Source organism: Salmo salar, unplaced genomic scaffold, assembly GCF_905237065.1.
Source record: "Salmo salar unplaced genomic scaffold, Ssal_v3.1, whole genome shotgun sequence".
Lineage (NCBI taxonomy): Eukaryota > Metazoa > Chordata > Actinopteri > Salmoniformes > Salmonidae > Salmo > Salmo salar.
The window spans coordinates 145,860-166,503 of record NW_025550637.1 but is presented as its reverse complement, the minus strand read 5'-3'; the positions used below and the strand labels follow the sequence as shown (position 1 = coordinate 166,503).

Below are 20,644 nucleotides of genomic sequence, written 5' to 3'. Positions count from 1 at the left end.
GAATTGACTGAATGACAGATGGTTGAGTTGCGTGATTTTCACTTTCTGCTGGTTGGCCATTTGACAATAGCTCTTGGCTGTTTTTAACCACTTCCGGTTGTCACAGGAAGTTCTTACTCAACACACGTTGTCTTTGGGGTAGACATAAACAGAATCCTGAATAAGAAGTCTCTACCTTAAGAATTGACTGAATGACAGATGGTTGAGTTGAGTGATTTTCACTATGTGCAGGTTAAATGACAATAGCTCTAGGCTGTTTTTAACCACTTCCGGTTGTCACAGGAAGTTCTTACTCAACACACGTTGTCTTTGGGGTAGACATAAACAGAATCCTGAATATGAAGTCTCTACCTTAAGAATTGACTGAATGACAGATGGTTGAGTTGCGTGATTTTCACTTTCTGCTGGTTGGCCATTTGACAATAGCTCTTGGCTGTTTTTAACCACTTCCGGTTGTCACAGGAAGTTCTTACTCAACACACGTTGTCTTTGGGGTAGACATAAACAGAATCCTGAATAAGAAGTCTCTACCTTAAGAATTGACTGAATGACAGATGGTTGAGTTGCGTGATTTTCACTTTCTGCTGGTTGGCCATTTGACAATAGCTCTTGGCTGTTTTTAACCACTTCCGGTTGTCACAGGAAGTTCTTACTCAACACACGTTGTCTTTGGGGTAGACATAAACAGAATCCTGAATAAGAAGTCTCTACCTTAAGAATTGACTGAATGACAGATGGTTGAGTTGCGTGATTTTCACTTTCTGCTGGTTGGCCATTTGACAATAGCTCTTGGCTGTTTTTAACCACTTCCGGTTGTCACAGGAAGTTCTTACTCAACACACGTTGTCTTTGGGGTAGACATAAACAGAATCCTGAATATGAAGTCTCTACCTAAAGAATTGACTGAATGACAGATGGTTGAGTTGCGTGATTTTCACTATGTGCGTTTTATATCACAATAGCTCTAGGCTGTTTTTAACAACTTCCGGTTGTCACAGGAATCTCTTGCTCCACACACGTTGTCTTTGGGGTAGACATAAACAGAATCCTGAATAAGAAGTCTCTACCTTAAGAATTGACTGAATGACAGATGGTTGAGTTGAGTGATTTTCACTATGTGCAGGTTAAATGACAATAGCTCTAGGCTGTTTTTAACCACTTCCGGTTGTCACAGGAAGTTCTTACTCAACACACGTTGTCTTTGGGGTAGACATAAACAGAATCCTGAATATGAAGTCTCTACCTTAAGAATTGACTGAATGACAGATGGTTGAGTTGCGTGATTTTCACTTTCTGCTGGTTGGCCATTTGACAATAGCTCTTGGCTGTTTTTAACCACTTCCGGTTGTCACAGGAAGTTCTTACTCAACACACGTTGTCTTTGGGGTAGACATAAACAGAATCCTGAATATGAAGTCTCTACCTAAAGAATTGACTGAATGACAGATGGTTGAGTTGCGTGATTTTCACTATGTGCGTTTTATATCACAATAGCTCTAGGCTGTTTTTAACAACTTCCGGTTGTCACAGGAATCTCTTGCTCCACACACGTTGTCTTTGGGGTAGACATAAACAGAATCCTGAATAAGAAGTCTCTACCTTAAGAATTGACTGAATGACAGATGGTTGAGTTGAGTGATTTTCACTATGTGCAGGTTAAATGACAATAGCTCTAGGCTGTTTTTAACCACTTCCGGTTGTCACAGGAAGTTCTTACTCAACACACGTTGTCTTTGGGGTAGACATAAACAGAATCCTGAATATGAAGTCTCTACCTTAAGAATTGACTGAATGACAGATGGTTGAGTTGCGTGATTTTCACTATGTGCGTTTTATATGACAATAGCTCTAGGCTGTTTTTAACCACTTCCGGTTGTCACAGGAAGCTCTTGCTCCACACACGTTGTCTTTGGGCTAGACATAAACAGAATCCTGAATATGAAGTCTCTACCTTAAGAATTGACTGAATGACAGATGGTTGAGTTGCGTGATTATCACTATCTGCTGGTTGGCCATATGACAAAAGCTCTAGGCTGTTTTTAACCACTTCCGGTTGTCACAGGAATCTCTTGCTCCACACACGTTGTCTTTGGGGTAGACATAAACAGAATCCTGAATATGAAGTCTCTACCTTAAGAATTGACTGAATGACAGATGGTTGAGTTGCGTGATTTTCACTATGTGCAGGTTAAATGACAATAGCTCTTGGCTGTTTTTAACCACTTCCGGTTGTCACAGGAAGTTCTTACTCAACACACGTTGTCTTTGGGGTAGACATAAACAGAATCCTGAATAAGAAGTCTCTACCTTAAGAATTGACTGAATGACAGATGGTTGAGTTGCATGATTTTCACTTTCTGCTGGTTGGCCATATGACAATAGCTCTTGGGTGTTTTTAACAACTTCCGGTTGTCACAGGAAGTTCTTACTCAACACACGTTGTCTTTGGGGTAGACATAAACAGAATCCTGAATAAGAAGTCTCTACCTTAAGAATTGACTGAATGACAGATGGTTGAGTTGAGCGATTTTCACTATGTGCAGGTTAAATGACAATAGCTCTAGGCTGTTTTTAACCACTTCCGGTTGTCACAGGAAGTTCTTACTCAACACACGTTGTCTTTGGGGTAGACATCAACAGAATCCTGAATATGAAGTCTCTACTTTAAGAATTGACTGAATGACAGATGGTTGAGTTGCGTGATTTTCACTATGTGCGTTTTATATGACAATAGCTCTAGGCTGTTTTTAACCACTTCCGGTTGTCACAGGAAGCTCTTGCTCCACACACGTTGTCTTTGGGGTAGACATAAACAGAATCCTGAATATGAAGTCTCTACCTTAAGAATTGACTGAATAACAGATGGTTGAGTTGCGTGATTTTCACTATGTGCATTTTATATGACAATAGCTCTAGGCTGTTTTTAATCACTTCCGGGTGTCACAGATAGCTCTTGCTCCACACACGTTGTCTTTGGGGTAGACATAAACAGAATCCTGAATATGAAGTCTCTACCTTAAGAATTGACTGAATAACAGATGGTTGAGTTGCGTGATTTTCACTATCTGCTGGTTGGCCATATGACAATAGCTCTAGGCTGTTTTTAACAACTTCCGGTTGTCACAGGAAGCTCTTGCTCCACACACGTTGTCTTTGGGGTAGACATAAACATAATCCTGAATATGAAGTCTCTACCTTAAGAATTGACTGAATGACAGATGGTTGAGTTGCGTGATTTTCACTATGTGCGTTTTATATGACAATAGCTCTAGGCTGTTTTTAACCACTTCCGGTTGTCACAGGAAGCTCTTGCTCCACACACGTTGTCTTTGGGGTAGACATAAACAGAATCCTGAATAAGAAGTCTCTACCTTAAGAATTGACTGAATGACAGATGGTTGAGTTGAGTGATTTTCACTATGTGCAGGTTAAATGACAATAGCTCTTGGCTGTTTTTAACCACTTCCGGTTGTCACAGGAAGTTCTTAAACAACACACGTTGTCTTTGGGGTAGACATAAACAGAATCCTGAATAAGAAGTCTCTACCTTAAGAATTGACTGAATGACAGATGGTTGAGTTGCGTGATTTTCACTTTCTGCTGGTTGGCCATATGACAATAGCGCTTGGGTGTTTTTAACAACTTCCGGTTGTCACAGGAAGTTCTTACTCAACACACGTTGTCTTTGGGGTAGACATAAACAGAATCCTGAATAAGAAGTCTCTACCTTAAGAATTGACTGAATGACAGATGGTTGAGTTGAGTGATTTTCACTATGTGCAGGTTAAATGACAATAGCTCTAGGCTGTTTTTAACCACTTCCGGTTGTCACAGGAAGTTCTTACTTAACACACGTTGTCTTTGGGGTAGACATAAACAGAATCCTGAATATGAAGTCTCTACCTTAAGAATTGACTGAATGACAGATGGTTGAGTTGCGTGATTTTCACTATGTGCGTTTTATATGACAATAGCTCTAGGCTGTTTTTAACCACTTCCGGTTGTCACAGGAAGCTCTTGCTCCACACACGTTGTCTTTGGGCTAGACATAAACAGAATCCTGAATATGAAGTCTCTACCTTAAGAATTGACTGAATGACAGATGGTTGAGTTGCGTGATTTTCACTATCTGCTGGTTGGCCATATGACAAAAGCTCTAGGCTGTTTTTAACAACTTCCGGTTGTCACAGGAATCTCTTGCTCCACACACGTTGTCTTTGGGGTAGACATAAACAGAATCCTGAATATGAAGTCTCTACCTTAAGAATTGACTGAATGACAGATGGTTGAGTTGCGTGATTTTCACTATGTGCAGGTTAAATGACAATAGCTCTTGGCTGTTTTTAACCACTTCCGGTTGTCACAGGAAGTTCTTACTCAACACACGTTGTCTTTGGGGTAGACATAAACAGAATCCTGAATAAGAAGTCTCTACCTTAAGAATTGACTGAATGACAGATGGTTGAGTTGCGTGATTTTCACTTTCTGCTGGTTGGCCATTTGACAATAGCTCTTGGCTGTTTTTAACCACTTCCGGTTGTCACAGGAAGTTCTTACTCAACACACGTTGTCTTTGGGGTAGACATAAACAGAATCCTGAATATGAAGTCTCTACCTAAAGAATTGACTGAATGACAGATGGTTGAGTTGCGTGATTTTCACTATGTGCGTTTTATATCACAATAGCTCTAGGCTGTTTTTAACAACTTCCGGTTGTCACAGGAATCTCTTGCTCCACACACGTTGTCTTTGGGGTAGACATAAACAGAATCCTGAATAAGAAGTCTCTACCTTAAGAATTGACTGAATGACAGATGGTTGAGTTGAGTGATTTTCACTATGTGCAGGTTAAATGACAATAGCTCTAGGCTGTTTTTAACCACTTCCGGTTGTCACAGGAAGTTCTTACTCAACACACGTTGTCTTTGGGGTAGACATAAACAGAATCCTGAATATGAAGTCTCTACCTTAAGAATTGACTGAATGACAGATGGTTGAGTTGCGTGATTTTCACTTTCTGCTGGTTGGCCATTTGACAATAGCTCTTGGCTGTTTTTAACCACTTCCGGTTGTCACAGGAAGTTCTTACTCAACACACGTTGTCTTTGGGGTAGACATAAACAGAATCCTGAATATGAAGTCTCTACCTAAAGAATTGACTGAATGACAGATGGTTGAGTTGCGTGATTTTCACTATGTGCGTTTTATATCACAATAGCTCTAGGCTGTTTTTAACAACTTCCGGTTGTCACAGGAATCTCTTGCTCCACACACGTTGTCTTTGGGGTAGACATAAACAGAATCCTGAATAAGAAGTCTCTACCTTAAGAATTGACTGAATGACAGATGGTTGAGTTGAGTGATTTTCACTATGTGCAGGTTAAATGACAATAGCTCTAGGCTGTTTTTAACCACTTCCGGTTGTCACAGGAAGTTCTTACTCAACACACGTTGTCTTTGGGGTAGACATAAACAGAATCCTGAATATGAAGTCTCTACCTTAAGAATTGACTGAATGACAGATGGTTGAGTTGCGTGATTTTCACTATGTGCGTTTTATATGACAATAGCTCTAGGCTGTTTTTAACCACTTCCGGTTGTCACAGGAAGCTCTTGCTCCACACACGTTGTCTTTGGGCTAGACATAAACAGAATCCTGAATATGAAGTCTCTACCTTAAGAATTGACTGAATGACAGATGGTTGAGTTGCGTGATTATCACTATCTGCTGGTTGGCCATATGACAAAAGCTCTAGGCTGTTTTTAACCACTTCCGGTTGTCACAGGAATCTCTTGCTCCACACACGTTGTCTTTGGGGTAGACATAAACAGAATCCTGAATATGAAGTCTCTACCTTAAGAATTGACTGAATGACAGATGGTTGAGTTGCGTGATTTTCACTATGTGCAGGTTAAATGACAATAGCTCTTGGCTGTTTTTAACCACTTCCGGTTGTCACAGGAAGTTCTTACTCAACACACGTTGTCTTTGGGGTAGACATAAACAGAATCCTGAATAAGAAGTCTCTACCTTAAGAATTGACTGAATGACAGATGGTTGAGTTGCATGATTTTCACTTTCTGCTGGTTGGCCATATGACAATAGCTCTTGGGTGTTTTTAACAACTTCCGGTTGTCACAGGAAGTTCTTACTCAACACACGTTGTCTTTGGGGTAGACATAAACAGAATCCTGAATAAGAAGTCTCTACCTTAAGAATTGACTGAATGACAGATGGTTGAGTTGAGCGATTTTCACTATGTGCAGGTTAAATGACAATAGCTCTAGGCTGTTTTTAACCACTTCCGGTTGTCACAGGAAGTTCTTACTCAACACACGTTGTCTTTGGGGTAGACATCAACAGAATCCTGAATATGAAGTCTCTACTTTAAGAATTGACTGAATGACAGATGGTTGAGTTGCGTGATTTTCACTATGTGCGTTTTATATGACAATAGCTCTAGGCTGTTTTTAACCACTTCCGGTTGTCACAGGAAGCTCTTGCTCCACACACGTTGTCTTTGGGGTAGACATAAACAGAATCCTGAATATGAAGTCTCTACCTTAAGAATTGACTGAATAACAGATGGTTGAGTTGCGTGATTTTCACTATGTGCATTTTATATGACAATAGCTCTAGGCTGTTTTTAATCACTTCCGGGTGTCACAGATAGCTCTTGCTCCACACACGTTGTCTTTGGGGTAGACTTAAACAGAATCCTGAATATGAAGTCTCTACCTTAAGAATTGACTGAATAACAGATGGTTGAGTTGCGTGATTTTCACTATCTGCTGGTTGGCCATATGACAATAGCTCTAGGCTGTTTTTAACAACTTCCGGTTGTCACAGGAAGCTCTTGCTCCACACACGTTGTCTTTGGGGTAGACATAAACATAATCCTGAATATGAAGTCTCTACCTTAAGAATTGACTGAATGACAGATGGTTGAGTTGCGTGATTTTCACTATGTGCGTTTTATATGACAATAGCTCTAGGCTGTTTTTAACCACTTCCGGTTGTCACAGGAAGCTCTTGCTCCACACACGTTGTCTTTGGGGTAGACATAAACAGAATCCTGAATAAGAAGTCTCTACCTTAAGAATTGACTGAATGACAGATGGTTGAGTTGAGTGATTTTCACTATGTGCAGGTTAAATGACAATAGCTCTAGGCTGTTTTTAACCACTTCCGGTTGTCACAGGAAGTTCTTACTCAACACACGTTGTCTTTGGGGTAGACATAAACAGAATCCTGAATATGAAGTCTCTACCTTAAGAATTGACTGAATGACAGATGGTTGAGTTGCGTGATTTTCACTATGTGCGTTTTATATGACAATAGCTCTAGGCTGTTTTTAACCACTTCCGGTTGTCACAGGAAGCTCTTGCTCCACACACGTTGTCTTTGGGCTAGACATAAACAGAATCCTGAATATGAAGTCTCTACCTTAAGAATTGACTGAATGACAGATGGTTGAGTTGCGTGATTTTCACTATCTGCTGGTTGGCCATATGACAAAAGCTCTAGGCTGTTTTTAACAACTTCCGGTTGTCACAGGAATCTCTTGCTCCACACACGTTGTCTTTGGGGTAGACATAAACAGAATCCTGAATATGAAGTCTCTACCTTAAGAATTGACTGAATGACAGATGGTTGAGTTGCGTGATTTTCACTATGTGCAGGTTAAATGACAATAGCTCTTGGCTGTTTTTAACCACTTCCGGTTGTCACAGGAAGTTCTTACTCAACACACGTTGTCTTTGGGGTAGACATAAACAGAATCCTGAATAAGAAGTCTCTACCTTAAGAATTGACTGAATGACAGATGGTTGAGTTGCGTGATTTTCACTTTCTGCTGGTTGGCCATTTGACAATAGCTCTTGGCTGTTTTTAACCACTTCCGGTTGTCACAGGAAGTTCTTACTCAACACACGTTGTCTTTGGGGTAGACATAAACAGAATCCTGAATATGAAGTCTCTACCTAAAGAATTGACTGAATGACAGATGGTTGAGTTGCGTGATTTTCACTATGTGCGTTTTATATCACAATAGCTCTAGGCTGTTTTTAACAACTTCCGGTTGTCACAGGAATCTCTTGCTCCACACACGTTGTCTTTGGGGTAGACATAAACAGAATCCTGAATAAGAAGTCTCTACCTTAAGAATTGACTGAATGACAGATGGTTGAGTTGAGTGATTTTCACTATGTGCAGGTTAAATGACAATAGCTCTAGGCTGTTTTTAACCACTTCCGGTTGTCACAGGAAGTTCTTACTCAACACACGTTGTCTTTGGGGTAGACATAAACAGAATCCTGAATATGAAGTCTCTACCTTAAGAATTGACTGAATGACAGATGGTTGAGTTGCGTGATTTTCACTATGTGCGTTTTATATGACAATAGCTCTAGGCTGTTTTTAACCACTTCCGGTTGTCACAGGAAGCTCTTGCTCCACACACGTTGTCTTTGGGCTAGACATAAACAGAATCCTGAATATGAAGTCTCTACCTTAAGAATTGACTGAATGACAGATGGTTGAGTTGCGTGATTATCACTATCTGCTGGTTGGCCATATGACAAAAGCTCTAGGCTGTTTTTAACCACTTCCGGTTGTCACAGGAATCTCTTGCTCCACACACGTTGTCTTTGGGGTAGACATAAACAGAATCCTGAATATGAAGTCTCTACCTTAAGAATTGACTGAATGACAGATGGTTGAGTTGCGTGATTTTCACTATGTGCAGGTTAAATGACAATAGCTCTTGGCTGTTTTTAACCACTTCCGGTTGTCACAGGAAGTTCTTACTCAACACACGTTGTCTTTGGGGTAGACATAAACAGAATCCTGAATAAGAAGTCTCTACCTTAAGAATTGACTGAATGACAGATGGTTGAGTTGCATGATTTTCACTTTCTGCTGGTTGGCCATATGACAATAGCTCTTGGGTGTTTTTAACAACTTCCGGTTGTCACAGGAAGTTCTTACTCAACACACGTTGTCTTTGGGGTAGACATAAACAGAATCCTGAATAAGAAGTCTCTACCTTAAGAATTGACTGAATGACAGATGGTTGAGTTGAGCGATTTTCACTATGTGCAGGTTAAATGACAATAGCTCTAGGCTGTTTTTAACCACTTCCGGTTGTCACAGGAAGTTCTTACTCAACACACGTTGTCTTTGGGGTAGACATCAACAGAATCCTGAATATGAAGTCTCTACTTTAAGAATTGACTGAATGACAGATGGTTGAGTTGCGTGATTTTCACTATGTGCGTTTTATATGACAATAGCTCTAGGCTGTTTTTAACCACTTCCGGTTGTCACAGGAAGCTCTTGCTCCACACACGTTGTCTTTGGGGTAGACATAAACAGAATCCTGAATATGAAGTCTCTACCTTAAGAATTGACTGAATAACAGATGGTTGAGTTGCGTGATTTTCACTATGTGCATTTTATATGACAATAGCTCTAGGCTGTTTTTAATCACTTCCGGGTGTCACAGATAGCTCTTGCTCCACACACGTTGTCTTTGGGGTAGACATAAACAGAATCCTGAATATGAAGTCTCTACCTTAAGAATTGACTGAATAACAGATGGTTGAGTTGCGTGATTTTCACTATCTGCTGGTTGGCCATATGACAATAGCTCTAGGCTGTTTTTAACAACTTCCGGTTGTCACAGGAAGCTCTTGCTCCACACACGTTGTCTTTGGGGTAGACATAAACATAATCCTGAATATGAAGTCTCTACCTTAAGAATTGACTGAATGACAGATGGTTGGGTTGCGTGATTTTCACTATGTGCGTTTTATATGACAATAGCTCTAGGCTGTTTTTAACCACTTCCGGTTGTCACAGGAAGCTCTTGCTCCACACACGTTGTCTTTGGGGTAGACATAAACAGAATCCTGAATAAGAAGTCTCTACCTTAAGAATTGACTGAATGACAGATGGTTGAGTTGAGTGATTTTCACTATGTGCAGGTTAAATGACAATAGCTCTAGGCTGTTTTTAACCACTTCCGGTTGTCACAGGAAGTTCTTACTCAACACACGTTGTCTTTGGGGTAGACATAAACAGAATCCTGAATATGAAGTCTCTACCTTAAGAATTGACTGAATGACAGATGGTTGAGTTGCGTGATTTTCACTATGTGCGTTTTATATGACAATAGCTCTAGGCTGTTTTTAACCACTTCCGGTTGTCACAGGAAGCTCTTGCTCCACACACGTTGTCTTTGGGCTAGACATAAACAGAATCCTGAATATGAAGTCTCTACCTTAAGAATTGACTGAATGACAGATGGTTGAGTTGCGTGATTTTCACTATCTGCTGGTTGGCCATATGACAAAAGCTCTAGGCTGTTTTTAACAACTTCCGGTTGTCACAGGAATCTCTTGCTCCACACACGTTGTCTTTGGGGTAGACATAAACAGAATCCTGAATATGAAGTCTCTACCTTAAGAATTGACTGAATGACAGATGGTTGAGTTGCGTGATTTTCACTATGTGCAGGTTAAATGACAATAGCTCTTGGCTGTTTTTAACCACTTCCGGTTGTCACAGGAAGTTCTTACTCAACACACGTTGTCTTTGGGGTAGACATAAACAGAATCCTGAATAAGAAGTCTCTACCTTAAGAATTGACTGAATGACAGATGGTTGAGTTGCGTGATTTTCACTTTCTGCTGGTTGGCCATTTGACAATAGCTCTTGGCTGTTTTTAACCACTTCCGGTTGTCACAGGAAGTTCTTACTCAACACACGTTGTCTTTGGGGTAGACATAAACAGAATCCTGAATAAGAAGTCTCTACCTTAACCTGTTGGGTCTAGGGGGCAGCATTTGCACGTCTGGATAAAAAAAATGTACCCGATTTTAATCTGGTTACTAATCCTACCCAGTAACTAGAATATGCATATACTTATTATATATGGATAGAAAACACTCTAAAGTTTCCAAAACTGTTTGAATGGTGTCTGTGAGTATAACAGAACTCATTTGGCAGGCAAAACCCTGAGACATTTTCTGACAGGAAGTGGATACCTGATGTGTTGTATTGACTTTAAACCTATCCCATTGAAAAAGACAGGGGTTTAGGAATATTTTGGCACTTCCTATTGCTTCCACTAGATGTCACCAGCCTTTACAAAGTGTTTTGAGTCTTCTGGAGGGAGATCTGACCGAACAAGAGCCATGGAACGGTGATGTCCCATTAGACACCTGGCGCGCTACTTCATGTTGGGTACCCTCGTTCCAATACGTTAGAAAAGAGTATGCATTCGTCCACCTTGAATATTATTCATGTTCTGGTTAAAAAGGCCCTAATGATTTATGCTATACAACGTTTGACATGTTTGAACGAACGGAAATATATTTTTTCCCCTCGTTCATGACGAAAGTCCGGCTGGCTTACATCATGTGCTAACGAGACGGAGATTTTTGGACATAAATGATGAGCTTTTTTGAACAAAACTACATTCGTTATGGACCTGTGATACCTGGAAGTGACATCTGATGAAGAGAATCAAAGGTAATGGATTATTTACATAGTATTTTCGATTTTAGATCTCCCCAACATGACGTCTAGTCTGTATCGCAACGCGTATTTTTCTGGGCACAGTGCTCAGATTATTGCAAAGTGTGATTTCCCAGTAAGGTTATTTTTAAATCTGGCAAGTTGATTGCGTTCAAAAGATGTAAATCTATAATTCTTTAAATGACAATATAATATTTTACCAATGTTTTCTAATTTTAATTATTTAATTTGTGACGCTGACTTGACTGCCGGTTATTGGAGGGAAACGATTTCCTCAACATCAATGCCATAGTAAAACGCTGTTTTTGGATATAAATATCAACTTGATAGAACTAAAAATGCATGCATTGTCTAACATAATGTCCTAGGAGTGTCATCTGATGGAGATTGTAAAAGGTTAGTGTATCATTTTAGCTGGTTTTATGGTTTTGGTGACCCTGTCTTTGACTTGACAAAACATTACACACAACTCTTGTAAATGTACTGTCCTAACATACTCTAAATTTATGCTTTCGCCGTAAAACCTTTTTGAAATCGTAAAACGTGGTTAGATTAAGGAGATGTTTATCTTTCAAATGGTGTAACATAGTTGTATTTTTGAAAAATTTGAATTTTGACATTTATTTGGATTCAAATTTGCCGCTCTTGAAATGCACCTGCTGTTGATGGAGTGCACCACGGGTGGCACGCTAGCGTCCCACCTAGCCCCAAGAGGTTAAGAATTGACTGAATGACAGATGGTTGAGTTGAGTGATTTTCACTATGTGCAGGTTAAATGACAATAGCTCTAGGCTGTTTTTAACCACTTCCGGTTGTCACAGGAAGTTCTTACTCAACACACGTTGTCTTTGGGGTAGACATAAACAGAATCCTGAATATGAAGTCTCTACCTTAAGAATTGACTGAATGACAGATGGTTGAGTTGCGTGATTTTCACTTTCTGCTGGTTGGCCATTTGACAATAGCTCTTGGCTGTTTTTAACCACTTCCGGTTGTCACAGGAAGTTCTTACTCAACACACGTTGTCTTTGGGGTAGACATAAACAGAATCCTGAATATGAAGTCTCTACCTAAAGAATTGACTGAATGACAGATGGTTGAGTTGCGTGATTTTCACTATGTGCGTTTTATATCACAATAGCTCTAGGCTGTTTTTAACAACTTCCGGTTGTCACAGGAATCTCTTGCTCCACACACGTTGTCTTTGGGGTAGACATAAACAGAATCCTGAATAAGAAGTCTCTACCTTAAGAATTGACTGAATGACAGATGGTTGAGTTGAGTGATTTTCACTATGTGCAGGTTAAATGACAATAGCTCTAGGCTGTTTTTAACCACTTCCGGTTGTCACAGGAAGTTCTTACTCAACACACGTTGTCTTTGGGGTAGACATAAACAGAATCCTGAATATGAAGTCTCTACCTTAAGAATTGACTGAATGACAGATGGTTGAGTTGCGTGATTTTCACTATGTGCGTTTTATATGACAATAGCTCTAGGCTGTTTTTAACCACTTCCGGTTGTCACAGGAAGCTCTTGCTCCACACACGTTGTCTTTGGGCTAGACATAAACAGAATCCTGAATATGAAGTCTCTACCTTAAGAATTGACTGAATGACAGATGGTTGAGTTGCGTGATTATCACTATCTGCTGGTTGGCCATATGACAAAAGCTCTAGGCTGTTTTTAACCACTTCCGGTTGTCACAGGAATCTCTTGCTCCACACACGTTGTCTTTGGGGTAGACATAAACAGAATCCTGAATATGAAGTCTCTACCTTAAGAATTGACTGAATGACAGATGGTTGAGTTGCGTGATTTTCACTATGTGCAGGTTAAATGACAATAGCTCTTGGCTGTTTTTAACCACTTCCGGTTGTCACAGGAAGTTCTTACTCAACACACGTTGTCTTTGGGGTAGACATAAACAGAATCCTGAATAAGAAGTCTCTACCTTAAGAATTGACTGAATGACAGATGGTTGAGTTGCGTGATTTTCACTTTCTGCTGGTTGGCCATTTGACAATAGCTCTTGGCTGTTTTTAACCACTTCCGGTTGTCACAGGAAGTTCTTACTCAACACACGTTGTCTTTGGGGTAGACATAAACAGAATCCTGAATATGAAGTCTCTACCTAAAGAATTGACTGAATGACAGATGGTTGAGTTGCGTGATTTTCACTATGTGCGTTTTATATCACAATAGCTCTAGGCTGTTTTTAACAACTTCCGGTTGTCACAGGAATCTCTTGCTCCACACACGTTGTCTTTGGGGTAGACATAAACAGAATCCTGAATAAGAAGTCTCTACCTTAAGAATTGACTGAATGACAGATGGTTGAGTTGAGTGATTTTCACTATGTGCAGGTTAAATGACAATAGCTCTAGGCTGTTTTTAACCACTTCCGGTTGTCACAGGAAGTTCTTACTCAACACACGTTGTCTTTGGGGTAGACATAAACAGAATCCTGAATATGAAGTCTCTACCTTAAGAATTGACTGAATGACAGATGGTTGAGTTGCGTGATTTTCACTTTCTGCTGGTTGGCCATTTGACAATAGCTCTTGGCTGTTTTTAACCACTTCCGGTTGTCACAGGAAGTTCTTACTCAACACACGTTGTCTTTGGGGTAGACATAAACAGAATCCTGAATATGAAGTCTCTACCTAAAGAATTGACTGAATGACAGATGGTTGAGTTGCGTGATTTTCACTATGTGCGTTTTATATCACAATAGCTCTAGGCTGTTTTTAACAACTTCCGGTTGTCACAGGAATCTCTTGCTCCACACACGTTGTCTTTGGGGTAGACATAAACAGAATCCTGAATAAGAAGTCTCTACCTTAAGAATTGACTGAATGACAGATGGTTGAGTTGAGTGATTTTCACTATGTGCAGGTTAAATGACAATAGCTCTAGGCTGTTTTTAACCACTTCCGGTTGTCACAGGAAGTTCTTACTCAACACACGTTGTCTTTGGGGTAGACATAAACAGAATCCTGAATATGAAGTCTCTACCTTAAGAATTGACTGAATGACAGATGGTTGAGTTGCGTGATTTTCACTATGTGCGTTTTATATGACAATAGCTCTAGGCTGTTTTTAACCACTTCCGGTTGTCACAGGAAGCTCTTGCTCCACACACGTTGTCTTTGGGCTAGACATAAACAGAATCCTGAATATGAAGTCTCTACCTTAAGAATTGACTGAATGACAGATGGTTGAGTTGCGTGATTATCACTATCTGCTGGTTGGCCATATGACAAAAGCTCTAGGCTGTTTTTAACCACTTCCGGTTGTCACAGGAATCTCTTGCTCCACACACTTGTCTTTGGGGTAGACATAAACAGAATCCTGAATATGAAGTCTCTACCTTAAGAATTGACTGAATGACAGATGGTTGAGTTGCGTGATTTTCACTATGTGCAGGTTAAATGACAATAGCTCTTGGCTGTTTTTAACCACTTCCGGTTGTCACAGGAAGTTCTTACTCAACACACGTTGTCTTTGGGGTAGACATAAACAGAATCCTGAATAAGAAGTCTCTACCTTAAGAATTGACTGAATGACAGATGGTTGAGTTGCATGATTTTCACTTTCTGCTGGTTGGCCATATGACAATAGCTCTTGGGTGTTTTTAACAACTTCCGGTTGTCACAGGAAGTTCTTACTCAACACACGTTGTCTTTGGGGTAGACATAAACAGAATCCTGAATAAGAAGTCTCTACCTTAAGAATTGACTGAATGACAGATGGTTGAGTTGAGCGATTTTCACTATGTGCAGGTTAAATGACAATAGCTCTAGGCTGTTTTTAACCACTTCCGGTTGTCACAGGAAGTTCTTACTCAACACACGTTGTCTTTGGGGTAGACATCAACAGAATCCTGAATATGAAGTCTCTACTTTAAGAATTGACTGAATGACAGATGGTTGAGTTGCGTGATTTTCACTATGTGCGTTTTATATGACAATAGCTCTAGGCTGTTTTTAACCACTTCCGGTTGTCACAGGAAGCTCTTGCTCCACACACGTTGTCTTTGGGGTAGACATAAACAGAATCCTGAATATGAAGTCTCTACCTTAAGAATTGACTGAATAACAGATGGTTGAGTTGCGTGATTTTCACTATGTGCATTTTATATGACAATAGCTCTAGGCTGTTTTTAATCACTTCCGGGTGTCACAGATAGCTCTTGCTCCACACACGTTGTCTTTGGGGTAGACATAAACAGAATCCTGAATATGAAGTCTCTACCTTAAGAATTGACTGAATAACAGATGGTTGAGTTGCGTGATTTTCACTATCTGCTGGTTGGCCATATGACAATAGCTCTAGGCTGTTTTTAACAACTTCCGGTTGTCACAGGAAGCTCTTGCTCCACACACGTTGTCTTTGGGGTAGACATAAACATAATCCTGAATATGAAGTCTCTACCTTAAGAATTGACTGAATGACAGATGGTTGAGTTGCGTGATTTTCACTATGTGCGTTTTATATGACAATAGCTCTAGGCTGTTTTTAACCACTTCCGGTTGTCACAGGAAGCTCTTTCTCCACACACGTTGTCTTTGGGGTAGACATAAACAGAATCCTGAATATGAAGTCTCTACCTTAAGAATTGACTGAATAACAGATGGTTGAGATGCGTGATTTTCACTATGTGCGTTTTATATGACAATAGCTCTAGGCTGTTTTTAATCACTTCCGGGTGTCACAGATAGCTCTTGCTCCACACACGTTGTCTTTGGGGTAGACATAAACAGAATCCTGAATATGAAGTCTCTACCTTAAGAATTGACTGAATAACAGATGGTTGAGTTGCGTGATTTTCACGATCTGCTGGTTGGCCATATGACAATAGCTCTAGGCTGTTTTTAACAACTTCCGGTTGTCACAGGAAGCTCTTGCTCCACACAAGTTGTCTTTGGGGTAGACATAAACATAATCCTGAATATGAAGTCTCTACCTTAAGAATTGACTGAATAACAAATGGTTGAGTTGCGTGATTTTCACTATGTGCAGGTTAAATGACAATAGCTCTAGGCTTTTTTTAACCACTTCCGGTTGTCACAGGAAGTTCTTACTCAACACACGTTTTCTTTGGGGTAGACATAAACAGAATCCTGAATATGAAGTCTCTACCTTAAGAATTGACTGAATGACAGATGGTTGAGTTGCGTGATTTTCACTATGTGCGTTTTATATGACAATAGCTCTAGGCTGTTTTTAACCACTTCCGGTTGTCACAGGAAGCTCTTGCTCCACACACGTTGTCTTTGGGCTAGACATAAACAGAATCCTGAATATGAAGTCTCTACCTTAAGAATTGACTGAATGACAGATGGTTGAGTTGCGTGATTTTCACTTTCTGCTGGTTGGCCATATGACAAAAGCTCTAGGCTGTTTTTAACCACTTCCGGTTGTCACAGGAATCTCTTCCTCCACACACGTTGTCTTTGGGGTAGACATAAACAGAATCCTGAATATGAAGTCTCTACCTTAAGAATTGACTGAATGACAGATGGTTGAGTTGCGTGATTTTCACTATGTGCAGGTTAAATGACAATAGCTCTTGGCTGTTTTTAACCACTTCCGGTTGTCACAGGAAGTTCTTACTCAACACACGTCGTCTTTGGGGTAGACATAAACAGAATCCTGAATAAGAAGTCTCTACCTTAAGAATTGACTGAATGACAGATGGTTGAGTTGCGTGATTTTCACTTTCTGCTGGTTGGCCATTTGACAATAGCTCTTGGCTGTTTTTAACCACTTCCGGTTGTCACAGGAAGTTCTTACTCAACACACGTTGTCTTTGGGGTAGACATAAACAGAATCCTGAATATGAAGTCTCTACCTTAAGAATTGACTGAATAACAGATGGTTGAGATGCGTGATTTTCACTATGTGCGTTTTATATGACAATAGCTCTAGGCTGTTTTTAATCACTTCCGGGTGTCACAGATAGCTCTTGCTCCACACACGTTGTCTTTGGGGTAGACATAAACAGAATCCTGAATATGAAGTCTCTACCTTAAGAATTGACTGAATAACAGATGGTTGAGTTGCGTGATTTTCACTATCTGCTGGTTGGCCATATGACAATAGCTCTAGGCTGTTTTTAACAACTTCCGGTTGTCACAGGAAGCTCTTGCTCCACACACGTTGTCTTTGGGGTAGACATAAACATAATCCTGAATATGAAGTCTCTACCTTAAGAATTGACTGAATAACAAATGGTTGAGTTGCATGATTTTCACTATGTGCAGGTTAAATGACAATAGCTCTTGGCTGTTTTTAACCACTTCCGGTTGTCACAGGAAGTTCTTACTCAACACACGTTGTCTTTGGGGTAGACATAAACAGAATCCTGAATAAGAAGTCTCTACCTTAAGAATTGACTGAATGACAGATGGTTGAGTTGCGTGATTTTCACTTTCTGCTGGTTGGCCATATGACAATAGCGCTTGGGTGTTTTTAACAACTTCCGGTTGTCACAGGAAGTTCTTACTCAACACACGTTGTCTTTGGGGTAGACATAAACAGAATCCTGAATATGAAGTCTCTACCTTAAGAATTGACTGAATGACAGATGGTTGAGTTGCGTGATTTTCACTATGTGCGTTTTATATGACAATAGCTCTAGGCTGTTTTTAACCACTTCCGGTTGTCACAGGAAGCTCTTGCTCCACACACGTTGTCTTTGGGCTAGACATAAACAGAATCCTGAATATGAAGTCTCTACCTTAAGAATTGACTGAATGACAGATGGTTGAGTTGCGTGATTATCACTATCTGCTGGTTGGCCATATGACAAAAGCTCTAGGCTGTTTTTAACCACTTCCGGTTGTCACAGGAATCTCTTGCTCCACACACGTTGTCTTTGGGGTAGACATAAACAGAATCCTGAATAAGAAGTCTCTACCTTAAGAATTGACTGAATGACAGATGGTTGAGTTGCGTGATTTTCACTATGTGCAGGTTAAATGACAATAGCTCTTGGCTGTTTTTAACCACTTCCGGTTGTCACAGGAAGTTCTTACTCAACACACGTTGTCTTTGGGGTAGACATAAACAGAATCCTGAATAAGAAGTCTCTACCTTAAGAATTGACTGAATGACAGATGGTTGAGTTGAGCGATTTTCACTATGTGCAGGTTAAATGACAATAGCTCTAGGCTGTTTTTAACCACTTCCGGTTGTCACAGGAAGTTCTTACTCAACACACGTTGTCTTTGGGGTAGACATCAACAGAATCCTGAATATGAAGTCTCTACTTTAAGAATTGACTGAATGACAGATGGTTGAGTTGCGTGATTTTCACTATGTGCGTTTTATATGACAATAGCTCTAGGCTGTTTTTAACCACTTCCGGTTGTCACAGGAAGCTCTTGCTCCACACACGTTGTCTTTGGGGTAGACATAAACAGAATCCTGAATATGAAGTCTCTACCTTAAGAATTGACTGAATAACAGATGGTTGAGTTGCGTGATTTTCACTATGTGCATTTTATATGACAATAGCTCTAGGCTGTTTTTAATCACTTCCGGGTGTCACAGATAGCTCTTGCTCCACACACGTTGTCTTTGGGGTAGACATAAACAGAATCCTGAATATGAAGTCTCTACCTTAAGAATTGACTGAATAACAGATGGTTGAGTTGCGTGATTTTCACTATCTGCTGGTTGGCCATATGACAATAGCTCTAGGCTGTTTTTAACAACTTCCGGTTGTCACAGGAAGCTCTTGCTCCACACACGTTGTCTTTGGGGTAGACATAAACATAATCCTGAATATGAAGTCTCTACCTTAAGAATTGACTGAATGACAGATGGTTGAGTTGCGTGATTTTCACTATGTGCGTTTTATATGACAATAGCTCTAGGCTGTTTTTAACCACTTCCGGTTGTCACAGGAAGCTCTTGCTCCACACACGTTGTCTTTGGGGTAGACATAAACAGAATCCTGAATATGAAGTCTCTACCTTAAGAATTGACTGAATAACAGATGGTTGAGATGCGTGATTTTCACTATGTGCGTTTTATATGACAATAGCTCTAGGCTGTTTTTAATCACTTCCGGGTGTCACAGATAGCTCTTGCTCCACACACGTTGTCTTTGGGGTAGACATAAACAGAATCCTGAATATGAAGTCTCTACCTTAAGAATTGACTGAATAACAGATGGTTGAGTTGCGTGATTTTCACTATCTGCTGGTTGGCCATATGACAATAGCTCTAGGCTGTTTTTAACAACTTCCGGTTGTCACAGGAAGCTCTTGCTCCACACAAGTTGTCTTTGGGGTAGACATAAACATAATCCTGAATATGAAGTCTCTACCTTAAGAATTGACTGAATAACAAATGGTTGAGTTGCGTGATTTTCACTATGTGCAGGTTAAATGACAATAGCTCTAGGCTTTTTTTAACCACTTCCCGTTTTCACAGGAAGTTCTTACTCAACACACGTTGTCTTTGGGCTAGACATAAACAGAATCCTGAATATGAAGTCTCTACCTTAAGAATTGACTGAATGACAGATGGTTGAGTTGCGTGATTTTCACTTTCTGCTGGTTGGCCATATGACAAAAGCTCTAGGCTGTTTTTAACCACTTCCGGTTGTCACAGGAATCTCTTGCTCCACACACGTTGTCTTTGGGGTAGACATAAACAGAATCCTGAATAAGAAGTCTCTACCTTAAGAATTGACTGAATGACAGATGGTTGAGTTGAGTGATTTTCACTATGTGCAGGTTAAATGACAATAGCTCTAGGCTGTTTTTAACCACTTCCGGTTGTCACAGGAAGTTCTTACTCAACACACGTTGTCTTTGGGGTAGACATAAACAGAATCCTGAATATGAAGTCTCTACCTTAAGAATTGACTGAATGACAGATGGTTGAGTTGCGTGATTTTCACTATGTGCGTTTTATATGACAATAGCTCTAGGCTGTTTTTAACCACTTCCGGTTGTCACAGGAAGCTCTTGCTCCACACACGTTGTCTTTGGGCTAGACATAAACAGAATCCTGAATATGAAGTCTCTACCTTAAGAATTGACTGAATGACAGATGGTTGAGTTGCGTGATTTTCACTATCTG

The 20,644-nt window shown here is 40.2% G+C and overlaps 1 protein-coding gene across 1 annotated transcript in view; it reads left to right on the top strand.

Moving 5' to 3' along the window:
• Positions 1 to 20,644, top strand: part of LOC106591394 (plexin-B3) — a 253,396-nt gene that overhangs the window by 93,212 nt on the left and 139,540 nt on the right. The window lies entirely within an intron of this gene.